Genomic DNA, 18808 nt, shown 5'->3' on the forward strand with positions numbered 1-18808 from the left:
AGGAATTGGCTCACGAGATTATGGAGGCTGAGAAATCCCCCACACTGGAGACCCAAGAAAGCTGGCAGTGGAGTTCAGTGCAGTCCAGAGGCCCAAGAACCAGGAGGGCTGATGGTGCAAGTCTCAGCCTGAGGGCAAGAAAAACCCAAGTCCCAGCTCAACCCGTCAGGCAAAGAAAAGGGACACATTCTCCCTTCTTCCACCTTTTGTTCTATTTGAGCCTGCAACAGATTGGACGAGGCCCACCCGCACTGAGGAGGCCCACCTGCCTTTCTCAGTTCACCCATTTAAATGCTCATCTCATCCAGAAACAACCTGGCAGGCACACAAAAAATAACGTTTAGCAGAATATTTGGACACCCCTTGATCTAGTTAAGCGGACACATAAAATTAACCATCATGGCCAGGCGCAGTGGCTCACGTCTGTAATGCCAGCACTTTGGGAGGCCAAGGCAGGTGGATTATCTGAGGTCAGGAGTTCAAGACCAGCCTGGCCAACATAGCGAAACCTTGTCTCTACAAAAAATGCAAAAATTAGCCGGGCGTGGTGACATGCGCCTGTAATCCGAGCTACTCGAGAGGCTGAGAAGCATGAGAATCAATTGAATCCAGGAGGTGGAGGTTGCAGTGAGCCAAGATTGTGCTACTGCACTCCAACCTGGGTGACAGAGCAAGACTTTGTCTCAAAAAAAAAAAAAAGAAAAATTAACCATCATACAAAGTGGGAAGGAAAGTGGAAACATGTCACCAGGTGAGTACCCAGATAATTGAAAGAGGTGCAGGCCAGGCGCAGTGGCTCATGTCTGTAATCCCAGCATTTCGGAAGATCAAGGCAGATGGACCACTTGAGGTCAGGAGTTCAAGACCAGTCTGACCAACAAGGAGAAATCCTATCTCTACTGAAAATACAACATTAGCCTGGCATGGTGGCACACACCTGTAATCCCAGCTACTTGGGAGGCTGAGGCACGAGAATTGCTTGAATCCGGGAAGCAGAGGTTGCAGTGAGCCGAGATTGCACCATTGAACTCCAACCTGGGCAACAAGAGGAAAACTCTGTCTCAAAAAAACAACAACAACAAAAAAAGTGCGATCCAGTGGCAGGAAGAAGTTGAGAATGAGTCAGAGGTGAGGCTTTGAGTAAAAATGTGGCCTGGAGCTACCCCTGCCTCTTTCGTTTGGGGGTTCCCCTTTTGCACGGCACCTGTTACTCACAGGATGGTATCTAAATTTAAATTCCCCCAAACAGATCCTGAGACAAGGATTGGTTCAAGCAATTTATTTGGTGATGATCCAGGAAGCACAGGGAAGGAAAGGAAAGTGAGGCAGGAAGGGAGGGAAAGTCAATCAAGGGGGGAGATGGTCAGGTCTTCAGTCTTCGCTGAGGGCAACTGGGGCTTAGCCCCCTGGGAGCCCCTGCAGGAGGACGTGGAGGTGCAGCTCAGAGTTGTCCCATGCAGAGTGAGGAGCATGGCGTGTTTATCCCCCAACTCTTGTCCCTCATTGGTTGAGGGTCACTCCTAGGATGTTCACTTCCTGGCACTCCCGACTTGCTCTGTGTGCCAAGCCAAACAAGCCCCTGCAGCCAGAGAGAGGGGAGCTCATGGGCTTGTTTGAGAGTGATCTGCAGTGAGCTCTGGGCTGTGGGATGCTGCGGGCCAGGCATTGATTGCTCCTAAAGGCTGGCCGCCTTCCCTTTGGTGCAACCAGTCTGTGGGAATGCCTACCTACTCAACCCGGATGGTGGGAAGTGAGGGGGGGGCACACTTCTTCTCCTCGGGTCACTAAATGGCTTCTGGGGTCCTGCCATGGCCAGGAGCAGGAATAGTGCAGGCTGAGAAGAGGACTCACTAGCTTTGAGTTGACAGACCTAGATTTAAATTCTGGAATCACCTCTGGAAAGCCTGTTGCAATTTCCTTATTTTTGGAGCCTCGGTTTTCTCCTGTGTGAGGTGGGGCTAGGCCGAGCACCTGCTCTACAGGCCGTTTGTGAGAATGACAATGGATCCCCATCAGCCCCTGTCCCCTAGTGGTGGTTAATGAATAGCGACAGGGATTGGAGGATTCTGCTGACTCAGTGGCTTCCCCCTGCTAGCCCTGACCTTAGCCTGAGGGCTTCCCCCAATTCCCAGCTCCTGCTCCCGCTCAGCTCTAACTCTCCTTCCTTCGTGTCTGTTTAAAGTGGGCCTTCCAGGGTAAAAAGTCCATTCTGTGCAGGCTGCAGGAATCACCGCATCTGCTGGACAAGGACATCAGTGTCTTTGAAGTGCCCTGACTGGCAGAATTCCCTGCCGTTTTGCGGCAGTATGGTTCTCTCTTCTCAGCTCATGGAATGACAAACTTGCAGGAGGCCTCAGTGGCCTTGGCAGCTGGCCAGTGTTTAGACAGTTTCTTGTACTGTTTTAATAAGAGGCATGGTGGAACTGGGCCTTTGCCTCATTACCTCTCCTGTGACTGGGCAGCCTGGCAGCCTGGAAGCCCATCATCTGGAGCTGCGTGCAAAGCTTCCTTCAGCTCCTGAAGAAGCTTTATAGGTGAGGAACCTTCCAGAAGGCACCAGGGCTCTCGTGCCCTCCCTTTTTTTGTAGGTGGTTTTCTTTTGAATTGCCTTTTTGGGCTCCTGAGCCCCCAGGATGGCTTTGGAAAACCTTTGCCCTGGAATGTTATGTCTCACCAACATCCATAAACCATAAACCATAAAAGAGACAGAATGGCCCTCACATGTTATTTTGGAGGCTTAGAGAGATTAAGTGACTTTTGCCCAGTTGCACAACCAGTTAGTGACAGAATCAGGGCTAGACCCCAAGTTTGCTGACTTCAAGTCTTCCAGTATCTGGGTTGTGTTAGAGTCCAGGTGAGGGCAAGACTCACCTGAACCGACCTTCCTATCTTTTGAGGATTCATAAGATGAAGACTGACTGAGGCAGCACCACGTGTAGCTCAAGCCAGAAACAAAGGTGTTCCCTCCCTTCCCTACTCCAGATCCCCAAGCAAAGGGCAGGGACTGTGGGTGGTATAATCTAGTTTCTGTGCTACAAGTCTAGGAAGCAATAAATGACACCAGGGAACTTAAAAAGAGGGAGGAGCATAGTGAAATGGGCCAGAATCTCGCAGTCTTGGACCTGTGTGATCTTGAACAAGTCACTTCCCCACTTCAGGCTTCTGGTCACTTGAAGAGGAATGGGTGGATTGAGCTAGCCACCTCCTTGTAGTTCTGGAGTTCTCTCCATCCTTCCATCCATGCATGTATCCATCCATCCATCCATCCATCCCTCCATCCATCCATCCATCCCTCCCTCCGCCCTTCCATGTATGTATCCAGGCATCCATCCACCCATCCATCCATTCATCCACTCAACCATCTTTCCATCCATGCATATTTCCACCCATCTACCCATACATCCATGCATGCATCCATCCATCCATCCATCCATCCATCCATCCATCCATCCATCCATCCACCCACCCATCCATGCATGTATACATGCATCCATCCATCTGCTCATCCATCTCTCCATCCACTCATCTATCCTTCCATCCATCTCTAGATTAAGAAGCCTATAGCTAGGTCTCCACAGTTGAGGAGCTTACAGTTTTGTCCAAGGTCAGTGGGCCAGGATTCCATCCCAAAGCTGCCTGAACCCTGAAGCCACTAGGCTTTAAGGTACCTTGACCTTTGGACCCTTCCTGCTTCCATGAACTGTCGGACCATAAACCATTCTTCTGTCCTACTCTGTGTCCCATGCAGGGATCCCACTCCACATGCATTTCCACTTCACATGCTCATGCCAATCTTGTGACATGGGGCTTTCTCTACTTACTTAAAAGAGGAGAAGACTGGAGCTCTGAGAGACAGAGAGCTTAGTCCAGGGCCTCATTTGTGACATCTGTCCTGTGCTCCCACTGCAATTCTGATGCCTGGTTCAGATCTTGGCTCTGCATCTTGGGAAAGTTACTTCCTTCCCCAAGTCTCTGTTTCCTCAACTGTGAAATGGGATAATAACAGTCCCCATCTCATCAGATTGTTGTGGGCATTATATGGCCTATGGCATGTGAATGGCACATTATAAACACCCAAATGTTGGTCATCACGATCATTATACATAGTATATTCTTCCTGTCAAGGTCAGAGAGGCAGTAGGTAAATTTCAAAGGGAGGACTGACTGCTTCATAATATTTGATGGATGGAGGGTGGAAGGAAGGAGGAAGACTTTCTCTCAAGGCCACAGTTAAGGCCAGTGTGTTAGGAGCAGGTCCATGTATGTGCAGCCAGAGGCTCCATCTTCTGCAGTGGGAGGCAGGCACGGGAGCCACAATTAATTTCTTTTACCACCAAGCAGCAGGCATCAAGCCTCATTACCCTGATGAGTCCATGAGCCGGGGGATTTGTGTAATCTTGTTTTCCCTCCAGCTGGCCTCCTGGAACGCCATTGTGCTGGCACTGAAGCCTCAGTGACCCCACCGAATTGCCCGTGCCCGACGGAAGCCTTGCCTCACTAAGCCCTGTCTGCTTTCATGAGAGCCCCACAGATCACCCCTCTGTGCTCAGTCTGGTCAGGCATTTCCAACCCCTCTCAGCCTCCTCCATCCTCCACTCCTGGGTCAGGCAAAGTGGGATGAAGCCTTTCCACACCCTGAAATTGCCAAGATATATTCAAGCAAATTGTGAAACTCTCAAAGTTGCACAGGACTGAGAAGAAAAGGGAGACTTGTGTTCCATGAATGTTTCCTTATGCCAGTGACTTGATACCCACTTAATATCCAGAATGTGGAGGCCCCTATCAGAGTGACTTCACAGACTACAGAGGATCACTTGGAATCCCAGAGGATGGAACTGCGAGGGTCATGGAAAGGTTTTGTGTCACGCTGGAGTTGATTCCTGACTCCCTCTCTTCTTGGCTGGGAGACCTTGGACTATTTTCTTGTCTCTGTGAGTCTGTTTTCTCATCTGAAAGCTCTACCTCCCTGAAGGTAAAGAGGAAGAAATGAGACAATAGCTTGTAGGAGGAACTCAAAAAATATTGGTTTTCTTCCTTCTCATTTGTTCATGTGACAACTTGGAACTTACTAAATGTCAGGCCCAGTGACAGCAGTAAACTGGACAGTCACCTGTTCTGTCGGCTCTTCCCTTCTCTATTATCTCATGGGAGTGGTGAACACCAAACAGTGAATTATACACATCATTTATGAACCACCAGTGCGAAAAGTGCTACGAGGCAGCATCCACAGGCAGATAAGAGAGCCAACCCAGAGGGCGCCAACCTGATGGGGCCTGTCCTGTGGGAGGTCAGATCGATCTATCTATCTATCTATCTATCTATCTATCTATCTATCTATCTATCTATCCATCTATCTATTATCTATCTATCTATCTATCTATCTATCTATCTAATCTATCATCTACCTATCTGTCTATCTTATCTATCTATCTATCTATCTATCTATCTATCTATCTATCTATCTATCATTTATTGACTCACTCTGTTGCCCAGGCAGGAGTGCAATGGCAGGACTGCAGCTCATGACCTCCTCAGCTCAAGTGATCCTCCCACCTCAGCCTCCTGAGTAGCAGGGACTACAGGCATGTGCCACCACGCTCAGCTAATTAAAAAATGTTTTTTTGTAGAGACAGGGTCTTGCTATGTTGCCTAGGCTGGTCTTGGACTCCTTGCCTTAAGTTACCATCTCACCTCAGCCTCTCAAAGTGCTAGGGTTACAGGCATGATCCACTGTACGTAGCCAGAGGTCAGTTTTAAACAGAGACTGATCTACTGATTTTGGAGAATTTGCCCCGATGGGGTAGGGGAGCAGTCCACCAGAGAGAATGACCTGTGTGGTGCTGGAAGTGACAGAGTGTAGGTGTGATGCAGTGCAGTGGGGCAGAGAAGCAAAGGCTGTGAGAAAGAGCTGGGGAAGTGGGTAGGGATTCTGCAGCCCTTTCCCCACATGGCCTGCCTCCAAGCCTCAGGAAGCATTCTCAGGATAAAGCTCTGCTAACAAATCACATCTTCCCAATAAAATCCATCACTGTTTATTTTTGATGGATTGTGTGGCTGGCAATATCCCCTTGGGCCTTTGGATATTGATGTTTGCAAATTGTCCTTTCATTTCTCTGCAAGTCTGTGTTGTTAAAGCCAGATATTTCATGCCAAAAGCACAAATGTAATGTGTTCCTGGTGGACTCTGGCTCAGAGCAGGGAGATGAACTGATGAAGGTCTTCCCATCACAACACTGTGAGTCCTGGAATCATGTTCCCTCCCCAGCCGAGGGTCTGATGATTCTCAATGATGGAAAGCAATTTCTTCTAATGGGTGGGTCCCCAGTACTTTATGGCACTAATTCCATTGAGTTCCCCTCCACACAGGTGGAGCTGGGATGATCTCCCCTTTCCAGATGAGGGAAGGTTAACTCACTCACTGAGGGATGTCTAGCTTGAGAGGTGGAGTAAGGATTCAAGCCCAGGTCTCCAACCCTGAGCTTTAAGCATGGCGCTCTGTATCAGGTCAGTCAAACAATGTGAGTGGTTAAGAGTTATGAGCGTTGCTGGAGAGGCTGAGAAGTATGTTTAGGTTTATTTCATGCACAGGGAAATGGTCAATGAAGTGTTTAATAGAGAAAGTGAACCAGCACTTTGGTCTCCCAAACTCAGCCATCAACTCCTTAAGCACAGCCTTTAGGGCTGGGAAAGACATAATATTACTTTAGTTTGAGCTTCTCTCTATTTGTTGATGAGGAAACAGACCCAGGGTGGTCAGGGAAACTGCCAGCTGCTATAAAGCTAGTTGGGGGTGGAGCTGGGCTGGAGGGTAGGATTTCTATGTCCCATTGGGTGAGCTTCCCACCTCACCTCAACCACATCAAAATTGACCTTCTTGAGGCAGCCACTTCCCACCTTCCACCCTTCCTTGGTGAAATATCTGCACAGATAATCCTGCTACGAGACACCTCATTAAATGACATTTCATCCCTGGGATTGGTGTTTAAGGTAACATTTGATTTGAGGTTTCGAGCTCTAAATCCTTCATATTCAAGAGGTATTTCACGTTGAAACTTGAATCTAGGGGAAGGGTGGTAAATGCAAAAGTAAGAGTCATAATGAGGAATCTTAAAGCATAGGTCCAATTCAGACCCACCAGTTGTATGAAGTTGGGTGAGCCATTAAATCATGGAAGCATTTTGTACTCATCTACAAAGTAGGGATAAAAATAGTTTCCTTCCCCTTGACCTCACATGGTAACCATGGCAATTAAATCCATACATGTATACAGTAGGTGAGCAATAATTGCAGTCCTAATGTGAAGAGCGATTTTTGTAAAGCATTAGTATGAGCAAGTTCTATCTTTTATTCAAATTCTGCAGTGGTTTTCTTTTGTCTTCATTCATTCATTCACTTATTCAACATTTACTGAGCATCTAGTATGTGCTAGGCACTGTTTTAGATACCAGAGACAAAGGAACAAAACAAAGTATCTGTTTTGAACTTACAATATAACAGAGAAAACAGACAACAAGCAAGATGAATAAACAAGATGGAATAAGTAAAACAAATAGTAAAGTCCTGGAGTGATTGGGGAACACAGGATGCCCTTGAGTCTAGAGTGGGAGAGAGTGGGACTATAAAAAATGAGGACTGAAAGACAGTGAGGGGTTGGGGGATGCAAAGTCTCATGGCTTTTACTCTGCATCAGATGGAAAAGGCTTTGGAAGATTTTGAGCAGAGGAGAGACATGATCAGATTATGTTTTAACAGAATCACTCTGATTGCCAAAGTGAAGACACTGCAGTGACAACAAGGGCAAAATCAGTCATCCCAGGTAGAGGAGGTGGTGGCTGGAATCAGGTGTTGTCAGGAAAGTGGTGAGAAACAGTAGGTTATGATAGTTCTGTTATTTGCACTTGGTTGCGTCTGTCAGCTTGTTCCCACTGTTTTGTGATTGTGGTGTGTGAGCTTATCTTCAGCAGACATACCTTGCAGCTAAGGTTGAGGAATACATCTCCAAGGAAATTTTGCATATGCTTCTTCTGGGCATCTCAGACACTCATCCTCATCAACACTGGGCTACTACCTTAATTTGGTAAACAATCAACAAATATTGATTCATGAGACGAGCCTGGCCTTTTAGGTAGATTTCTCTGCTTCAAGGTTCTTTCAGCTACATGGGAAGTATCAATGCTAACAGTAAATATGAATGCAGACAAGCTATGGGTGTGAAATATTTTTTCTAATTTTTTTTTTTATTTTCATAGGTTATTGGAGAACAAGTGGCATTTGGTTACATGAGTAAGTTCTTTAGTGGTGATTTGTGAGATTTTGTTGCACCCATCACCCGAGAAGTATACACTGCACCCAATTTGTAGTCTTTTATCCCTCACCCCATTTCCCTCTGAGTTCTCAAAGTCCATTATGTCATGCATATGCCTTTGCATTCTCATAGCCTAGCTCCCACTTACGAGTGAGAACATATGATGTTTGGTTTTCCATTCCTGAGTTATTTCACTTAGAATAACAGTCACCAATCTCATCCAGGTTGCTGCAAATGCCATTAATTCATTTCTTTTTATGACTGAGTAGTACTCTGTCATATATATATATACATATATATATGTATATATATATGACATTTTCTTTGTCCACTTGTTGGTCGACGGACACTTAGGTTGGTTCCATATTTTTGCAACTGTGAATTGTGCTGCTATAAACATGCATGTGCTAGTATCTTTTTCATATAATGACTTCTTTTCCTTGGGGTAGATAACCAGTAATGGGATTGCTGGATTGAATGGTAGTTCTACTTTTAGTTCTTTAAGGAATCTCCACACCATTTTCCATAGTGGTTGTGCTAGTTTACATTCAGTGGATGTGAATTCTTTTTTTTTTTTTTTGAGACTTGCTCAAATGCTGGAGTGCGGTGGCATGATCTCAGCTCACTGCAAGCTCTGCCTCCCGTGTTCACACCATTCTCCTGCCTCAGCCACCTGAGTAGCTGGGACTGCAGTCACCTGCCACCATGCCCGGCTAATTTTTTGTATTTTTAGTAGAGACAGGGTTTCACCATGTTAGCCAGGATGGTCTTGATCTCCTGACCTTGTGATCTGCCCGCCTCGGCCTCCCAAAGTGCTGGGATTACAGGCGTGAGCCACGGCGCCCAGTGAATTCTTAAAGGATGATACAGTTGAGAGAGACCAGCTTGTTGGGCAGCTGCTGGGGCCAGTGGGAGGTTCTTCTAACCCACTCTTCTCCAGGGTTATAATCTGTTAAGGGTCCCTGCTTTATGGTGATGTCCTCAATTCTAACTCCCCATCATGCATGGGCCTCAGGTCTTGTCTCCTGACCTCAGCTGGCCCATGAACACCCCAGCCTTTAAGTTACCAAAGCCTACCCTCTAATCCCTGCCCCAGGGCAGCCACAGGTAAGCTCACATGGATTGCTCTGGTTGTCAGTTCCTGCCACTCCTTTGTGCCCTGCAAGTTTCCTTTATTTGACTTTATGAACTTAACTCTGCATTTAATTAAGTTTTGCATGTTTTTCTTAAGCAAATAGCAGGAGGGTTTTCAGGTTATCTGATCCATCCACTATGCTGCTGGAAACCCACTTGATTCCCTGTGTCATCATCAATGTCTCTTGATAGGATTAATTTAAGGTCTATCACCGTCAGACTCACCTTGGAAATGTGTAATTAATAAAATGCATATTCTCTGGTTTCACCCCAGGACTCTCAAATCACACTTTTGGGAATCTGGAACTTGCATTTTAACAAATGCCCACTGTGATTCTGATGCACACGTAAGTGTGTGAGCCACTGTGCGTCTGGAGATTCAAGCTCCCGAATTAACCCAACACACATTTATGAAACACCTTCTGTGCCCCAGCACCACTCAGTCTTCATGGGATGTAGACATGAATAAGATTATTTGTTTCTTTGAAGGGCTTTTTAGCATAGGTCAGGTGCCGGCAAAGTTTTTCTGTAAAGGGACAGATAGCAAATATTGGAGGCTTTGCAGGTCATGTAGCTTCCTTCACAAAAGCTGCCACAGACACTATGTAAACAAATAGGTGTGGCTGTGTCCCCAAGATTTTATTTAAGAAACAGGTGGTGGGCCAGGCATGGTGGCTCATACCTGTAATCCCAGCACTTTGGGGGGCCAAAGTGGGCAGATCACTTGAGGTCAGGAGTTTGAGATCAGGCTGGCCAATGTGGCAAAACCCTGTCTCTACTAAAAATACAAAAATTAGCCAGGTCTGGTGTCAAGTGCCTGTAGTCCCAGCTACTCAGGAGGCTGAGGCAGGAGAATCACTTGAACCCAGGAGGCAGAGGTTGCAGTGAGCCAAGATTGTGCCACTGCACTCCAGCCTGGGCGACAGAGCCAGACCTTGTCTCGAAAGAAAGAAAGAAAGAAAGAAAGAAAGAAAGAAAGAAAGAAAGAAAGAAAGAAAGAAAGAAAGAAAGAGGTGATGGCCTGGCTCACCTGTGGTTTGCCCACCCTGGTGAAGCTAAAAGAACATGCCAGAGAAAGGATCCTAATGCAAGCAGTTGCTAGGGCGGAGGTGTGCGAGAGATTTCGGAACCAGAGAAGAAGGAGCCTGAACCTGCTGGGGCTGTCAGCAAGCCTTCCCACGTGAGCTCCCACTGGAGATGAGCCCCGAAGGGCCATCCATCCCTGGACGTTTAGGTGTTTCCATTCCTTGCTGTTATAAACAGTCAGAACAAACCACCTTCCACTTTGTAGGCTGGTCTGATTCTTCCCTTAGCCTGAAGGCACAAAAGGCTTTGATAGCCCATTTGCAGGGTGCCTTCTAGAAAGTTCATACCACCTTCACACCCTCCAGGAGCATACACTGGGGCCCTCCACCATCATCAACACTAGGCTACTAACTAATTTAATTTCTAAAACTAATAACAAATATCAATTCATGGAAAGAGTCAGTGATATGGTTTGGCCATGTCCCTACCCAAATCTCATCTTGAATTGTAACTCCCACAATTCCCACATGCTGTGGGAGAGACCTGGTGGGAGGCAATTGAATCATGGGGGCTGGTCTTTCCCGTGCTATTCTCATAATAGTAAATAAGTCTCATGAGATCTGATGGTTTTATAAACAGGAGTTCCCCTGCACAAGCTCTCTTCTCTTGTCTGCTGCCATGTGAGACGTGCCTTTCACCTTCTGCCATGATTGTGAGGCCTCCCAGCTATGTGGAACTGTGAGTTTATTAAACCTCTTTTTTCTGTAAATTGCCTAATCTTAGGTATGTCTTTATCATCAGTGTGAAAACAACTAATACAATTAGTCTGATCTTTAATCACAAAACTAAGAATGTAGACTGGACAACCTTGCTTGCCTTATTTCCCTGAGATATTCCAGTTTTTACTTCTTCATATTGGGCAATGAAGACTATATATTTTTGGTAGCTTGAAGGGTTTTCCTGGGTTTGGGTATGACTCCTTGGAGTGTGACCTAGCAGGAAGGTCGACGTCCAATCTCTCCTTTGCTGTGTGAGCAGTGCAGTCCACCAAGGCCACTCCACTCAGCAATCAGCCTTTTCTACCGTGGCTAAACGCGCATCCACATCAGTAGAGGGGAGGCCCTGAGGAGCATGTTTGATCTTAGTGGAAAGCTGGCCCAGGCTGGCATTCTGACATTTGGAAACAGTGAATACAATTACCCATCTGCAGACCAAAAGGGATTTTTTTTCCCCTTGAAGGGAATTGAAGGTATTTTGCCCTGTGGTAGTTTCTCTCTTAAGAGGCCCCTTCTCACTTGAGTAGTGTGGAGAATCTTCTTCCAGATTTAATTCAGAAGACTGTGCTCCAGGAAGAGAGGACAGGCTAGTGCCTGAAGCTCTGTCTTCCTTTGGAGTTGACCTTTTAATGAGAGAAGGGTGGAAGACAGACCAGCAAGAGCCACACGCCCTTTACGGCTGGCTCTCTGCTGTTGCAGACATCATTTCCTCTGTCTCTAACCTCAGCCCTTGAAGAACGTGTGGTTATTTCATCATCAGCAAGTGGGGCGAATGAGATCAGACTTCATGTGATTGTCCAAGGTTCCACAGCCAGCCATGCAGGGCTTGGACAGGAAGTTGAGGTTCTTGCCTTCAAATTCAGTTCTTTTCCCACTTGTGTGTTTCTCAAAAAGTTATACGCTGTAGTCCTAACCTCCAGTACCTCAGAATGTGACCTTATTTGGAAATAGGTTCATAGCAGATGTAATTATTAATAATTAAGATCAGGTCATACCAGAGTAGTGTGGGCTCTAAATTTAATGACTGGTGTTCTTCTTAGAACTCTTTTAGAGATAGAGTCTTGCTTTGTTGCCCAGGCTGGAGTGCAGTGGCATAATTTCAGCTCACTGCAGCCTCAAACTTCTGGGCTAGAGCAATACTCCTGCCTCAGCCTCCTGAGATTGGTGTCCTTATTTTTTCAAAAAGCCAAGCTGGGCACAATGATGGGGACCTGTGGTCTCAGCTACTTAGGAAGCTGAGGTGGGAGGATCACTGAAACCCAGGAGTTTGAGATCAGCTTGGGTAACACAGCAAGACTCTACCTAATAAAAGCCACATGGAGAGACAGAGACACATACAGAAAGAAGACAACGTAAAGACACAGGGAGAAGATGGATGGTCATTTACAAGCCAAGGAACTCCTGCAGCTACCAGGAGGTGAAGAGAGATGTGGAGTGGATCCTCCCTCAGAGCCTCCAGAAAGAACCAACCCTCCCAACACCTTGCTTTCCAACTCTTAGCCTCCAGAGCTATAAGACAATAAATTGCCACTGTTTAAGCCACCTGGTCTATGGTTCTTTGTTACAGCAGCCCAATAAATGAATCTACCACTCATCATGGTAAACACATTGTAGTTCTTAAGACAATACAATTTATTGAGTGTGTGGCAATAGAATTTATGGAGACTTGTGTTCTCTCTCTGTCCCAAACATTCTAGAGCAGAGATGGCTAACTGCTCTCCAGTACACATTCTCCTTCCTTTTATTAAGAGAAACAGCCTCCCTGATTTTAATAGCCAGAGACTACATTTCCTGGCTTGCCTTGCAGTAAGATACGGCCATGAGACTATGTTCTCACCAGTGGAATATGAGTGGAAATGTCGTGTGCCAATTTCAGCAACATTTTCCTAAATGCAAATTGTTTGCCTTCCAAATTCTCCCTCTTTCCCCTGGTTGCAGCCTGGAATGTAATCATGGATAGCCATGGATGATCAGCTTTCTTCATGTGGGCATGGAACAAAATGGAAGGAAGCTGGGGCCCTGAGTGACCTGTGGAGCAGAGGCCTTTGCCCACCCTGGGCTGCCTGATTTCCCCTGGACTATCATGAGACAGAAGAAAAAGCTTCTATCTTATTTGAACCACTGTATTTTGGGAAGCTTGCACTAGAGCAGCCTAGCCTTCATACACTAACAAGGTGTATGTGTCTGCTCTTTGTTGCTTTTGTAGATGGTTGTGTTATAAGCCTGAATGCAGAAGTTGTCCCCCAGACTACTGGATTTGCTGCCTTTTACAACAGGTTTATTGAACTATAATTGACATACAATGAACTGCATATAGGTAAAGTGTACAATTTGATAAGTTTTGACATATGTATATACCTGTGATATCATCACCATAATCAAAATAATGAACATATTCATCACCTTGAAAAGTTTTGACTCAGTGCTTTTTGTTTTTTTTTTTTCCAGAAGCTTGAACTCTGATAGGAAGGTGAGAGAAAGAAGTGCTTTTGGAAGCATTTGGAGGGAAGAGAGAGACCTTGAAGCTGGGAAAGGGGCAGAGGTAGTGAATTATAAAAGACTGGGAATCTATACCTCCTTCCTTGATGACACCCAAGAGAGTGATGTTTTTGTGGACTATAATTTATATCCACTAGGTATATTAACTCATGTCTCCCTCATAGTGTCTCTTGAACTTAGAGGACAGGCAAAAGCTGGAAGGGGTATGATTTTCATTATACCTAGTCCACTGAGGGCACTGGAGAGACAGGTATCTCTCTATTCTTAGGCCTTGATTAAAGGAAGGGGTGGAGAGATTACAGTTTATGCCTTTTAGCCTTTTACCAGCATTATGAGTTCACCTGTGTAAAGAACTATATAGGGTCTGGGATTTCTCCCTACTTGCAAGCTAACAAGTGAGCCCATCACAGTTTCCTGGATGCTTGCAGAAGACATGAGACTCTTGGATCAGAGACAAAGGACAGTATACTACTGATGAGATAGAAGCAGGCCGAATATCCTCATTTTCTTGTGCAATTCCCCAAGCCCTGATTTCCATAAGGTGACATGAGGAGGGGCAGGTGATGCCTACACAGGTTGCATTTTAGGTGAGGAGCCTTGAGCTTAGGAAATCTTTAATAATCTGCAGTAAACTTTCATCCTCTTTGTTTTGGAAAGCAACACTATCTTTATCTTCCAAGACTGTGAGCAAATCCACCCTTTGTTCTGGAAGAAGACACTCTATAGTCTCAGGCTGTTTCTTTACCCACATCAACAAGCTAGTCTTAAACAGGAACCTCAGTGACTCACTTCCAAGACAATCAAGAAGATTATTTCCCAATATTCTACTAGTAGAGGGTCAGAAACAGAGTTAAAAATTCTCAGACTAGAGGTAGAATTGAAACCCCAGCTGAGAAGTATCAAGGTGCCCTCCTTCCTCAAAGCGACATATTCTTGTATCAGGATCTTACCAGGAAATGGAAGGCACATTTACACAGGGCAGCCCAAGGGACTGTTTCAAAGGAAAGCAGCAAGATGTGACAAAGCACCCGGAGACTAGCGACACTGGGAGACCTTCTCACTTGACTTAAAGGGCTGGGGCAAGAGAGTTACGGGACCCAGTATTAGCTGTAGCCAAAGCTCTGGGCAGGGCCACCTAACATGAGCTGCACCCTTCTCTAGAGCAGCACAGACCTTGTACATCTGAGGCCCAGCAGGATGGGGCCTTCCTCATCCTTCCCTTGCAGATCTTGCTAATGCTTCCTGTTGCCTGAACCCAGCTGGAAGCCAGAGGGCAAGGGAAATCAATTGACACAGATGATGGAGGTAATCCCCTGGGCACAGGGCAGCATGGCAGAGGTAAGGAGTCTGTCTAGAGCCACAAAGGAAGCCCATGGAGCATTCAGAGGACTGAGTCCAGAGGAGAAAGTAATCACATATCCCCAAAGACACCTGCCACACATTTGGGCTTTGATTTATCAATGAGAAGGCTTGAGGGACAGTGGGAAAAATGATGAGGAGTCATTAGCTCCTTGTGGAAATGGTGACCTTGAAGGATGAGCCTGTAATCACTAGGTACACGTGGGTGGATGAATGCTGGTGTAACAGGTGGAGGGAATGAAAGGACAGAGAGAGCATGAGAACACTGTAAGCAGAGCAGAAGTCCATGCAAAAGCCAGAGATGTGAGACAGCACAGGTACATATAGGGACCTGCAGGTGGTCTGGAGTGGCTTTGCTGTGGGTTGTGATGAGATATCCACTGTGTTGGAGCTCTTGAACAAAAAGGAGATCATCTAAGCTGCTTGCTTCTGTTTTTTTCTTTTCTTTTTTTTTTTTCTGGATGCATTTCAATTAGGCGAGGGGTACCAGGCAGAAACCCCTCCTGAATATAAACCCTCTGTCTTATTCTACCAGTTAAAGATGAACGATGGCTCACTTCCTATTGGGTACTATGTTCATTATTTGGGTGACAGGATCAATAGAAACCCAAACCTCAGCATCATGCAATATACCCATATGACAAACCTGTATCCCCTAAATCTAAAATAATAATAAAAAAAGATGTACCATAGCTCTTAATTGCTCTTCAAAGCACCCACACCATTAGAGAAAGCTATTTCCGCCCCAATCTGAATTAAAGAATTATACAATCTCCTGCAGTCAGAGAGACGTCAGCTAAAGAGAAAGCTGGTGCTCCTCTTGCTAGCTGAATGAATTCTGATCCTCTTTTTCATTTTTATTTTCTTGCTTGAACTCTGCTTTGTTAAATCAAACACCAGCCCAAGACTGAGCCCATGGATCACCATATTGGCAGCCTTATCCTAGAATCTCAGGGCTGGAAAGAACTCCGAGCACAGCATTCTCCAGTGTTGGGTGTCTACAGGAGCAGAGCTGGTCTCTTCTGAGAGCTTCCTGGAGAGTCTATAAAAGCCTAGCTTTGGAACTCTTATATTTGGAGGCTGAGATTCAGAAGGCCTGGGGTGGGGCTTGGGAATATAGATTCTTAAAAAAATTTTTTTTCTTTTCCTTAGATGAATCTTAGAAACCAAAGGGAATTGAATTCTTAAGAAGACTTGAAAATGATTCTAATATAGTCGGGTTAGGGGAAATCTGGTCTTGAGCTTTTTCTTGGGAGATGTGGTGAGTCCAAGGCAAGCCAGGCTTCAATTCTGAATCTATGCTCTTTCCACACATCTATGTGGCCTCTGTGCAGAGTCTGAGTTTTATGTTTTACAAAGAAAACTAGGAGAGAAACTGTTATTCTTCTGATTAACAGGAAAGTTGTCCAACTGGCTACACTTGAATTATATCCCCTGATTATTAAACTCAGCCTTCTTTAGTTTTCATTTATTTTATTGCATAGCATGGAGATGTTTTAAAAGAGGAAGGCAAGGGATGTGGGGGAAGGATTCTGGGATAGTAACCATTCTCACTACATGCAGAAGGCCAATACTGCTTCCAGAAGGAGACACAAGGAATCCTTCACTGAATGAAAGTTTTTTTCTTCCAGAGAATATCAGTATTCATACTTTATAACAAGGCAGGAGCTTTTTCTGCTTTCTGATTTAAAAATTGATTCCTGACTGCATAGTTCTCACACAATAGCTTCCTTCCCGCAGGGGCAGTGTGATTACCTGGAATATGAATTCTTAGTGGGCCGACCAGGGATCACGAGCAATTATTATGTTCTCTGCTGCTCTTAACATTTTGTGATTCTCAATAAATAATCCAGAGCCAAAGCATGGTGTTTTGTTTTGCTTTGTCTCAGTGAGTTTTCCAAACTGTATTTACTATCTCAAAGTGAGAGCATCGCAGTTTTCTGAGCCAACTGCAGCAATTTTCCAGGTCTGGAGAGTATTTTTGAAGATTATTTCTTTGAAGATTTTCTCTCTCTTTTTTTTTTTTTTTTTTTTTTTGAGACGGAGTCTCGCTCTGTCCCCTAGGCTGGAGTGCAGTGGCACGATCTCGGCTCACTGCAACCTCTGCCTCCCGGGTTCACGCCATTCTCCTGCCTCAGCCTCTCCGAGTAGCTGGGACTACAGGCGCCCGCCACCACGCCCGGCTAATTTTTTGTATTTTTAGTAGAGACGGGGTTTCACCATGGTCTCGATCTCCTGACCTCGTGATCCGCCCGCCTCGGCCTCCCAAAGTGCTGGGATTACAAGCGTGAGCCACTGCGCCCGGCTGAAGATTTTCTCTCTTATTTGGTTTGTTTCCTCTTTGATAATTTTTATTATTCATATGTTGAATTTCTTGAACAGAGCTTTAATTTTCTTATCTTTTCTCCTTTTTTCCATTTTTTTCTTTGCCACTTTTCTCCACCTTCTGGGATATTTTCTCAAAATTTTTCTTCTAAACTTTTATCTTTTCTGTGATTATAATTTTAAATTCCAAAATACCTTTTTTTGGAGGGGGGAGTGGAGGGAAGTGTTCTCTGACTGTTCCTTTTATATAGTAGCCTGTTCTTATTTCATGGATGTAGTATCTTTCCTCTTTCTTTTATAGTCTGTTTTCCCCAAGTTACTTTTTTCCCTTGTTTGTTTATTTGTGTCTCTGTATTTCATCTCGGAGCATTCCTTAGGTGTTTGGTGATTTCCTCCTTCTCCCTCTCTCTTCTCCCTGCATTGTTATAATTATCTCTGAGCTGACCTCCCAACTTAGGTCTTTCTCATTTTCTAGTGAACTTGGCATAATCCTGTGAAACCCATCTTTTTTAAGTCCCCAATTCAACATGTGATTCTGTTGGTGAAAAGCCTTTAGTGGCTCCATATTTCCCACTTCATCAGAACTTAACTTTGCCATTTTTGACATTTTCAATCTCTGACCCCACTCAGGCTAGGCACCACACCTCTTGCCGCAGAATGTGGATACTCTTGTGTGTTCAAAGTTGGAGATTAGGAAATAATACTATTAAAAGTAATAATAATCAATGATGATAAAGCCTTCATATGCTTTATTCACAGACATTATTGACTTCTCCTATTAGCTCTGTCATGCTTACATCATGATGCCCATTTTTCAGGTAAAGAAATAGTGGCTCAAACAAGGTAAGTGGCCAAAGATAACATAGCTTATATGTAGCAAAGCAGGGACTTTGATCTGGGTCTGGGTCCTTTGTCCACCACGGTGTCCACTGGTTGACTCAGGTGATTGACCTGGGTAACAAGGCTTCCTGAAGGCCACCTGCTGGTAAATGTCATTGCCAGTTCATTGATCGGGAGCCTCCATGTGTTTCTACCAAGACCCCGCTCCTCTCTACACATACAGTAATCTGTTGTATACACTTTGTACCTCACCCACAAGCATGTGAAAAGCCTTAGCTGTTCTGGTGCCAGGAGTAATGGGAGCTGCTTACAGTCTATGAGGACAATCAGACTTGGCCTCCTGCCTTCTTTCCATATAATTTTTAATAAGCCAGTAATATCTCTCCAAGCACTACAGACCTCTGGCTTGGACCAAGAAACCTGGAACTGTTTAAGAGAACATTAATTTCCTTTGAGCTAGGATTACAGGCCATCTAAAACTTCTTAATGAATGGCCACACTGCCTTTTTGAAGCATTTGTGTATTTGCCAACACAGACTTGAAG

The 18808-nt window shown here is 45.2% G+C and overlaps 1 long non-coding RNA gene across 2 annotated transcripts in view; it reads left to right on the forward strand.

Annotated features, from left to right (window-relative positions):
- LOC116457021 (uncharacterized) overlaps positions 1-17035 on the forward strand; it is a 55561-nt gene extending 38526 nt beyond the window's left edge. For both annotated transcript variants that reach the window (XR_004244882.2, XR_009210659.1), the window contains 3 exons: positions 8250-8283; positions 11105-11203; positions 13180-17035. This is a non-coding gene — a long non-coding RNA (uncharacterized LOC116457021). The remainder of the gene's footprint in view (positions 1-8249; positions 8284-11104; positions 11204-13179) is intronic.
- Positions 17036-18808: the final 1773 nt, after the last annotated feature.

The sequence above is a fragment of the Hylobates moloch genome, unplaced genomic scaffold (assembly GCF_009828535.3).
Source record: "Hylobates moloch isolate HMO894 unplaced genomic scaffold, HMol_V3 SCAFFOLD_17, whole genome shotgun sequence".
In the NCBI taxonomy this organism is placed as follows: Eukaryota; Metazoa; Chordata; class Mammalia; order Primates; family Hylobatidae; genus Hylobates; species Hylobates moloch.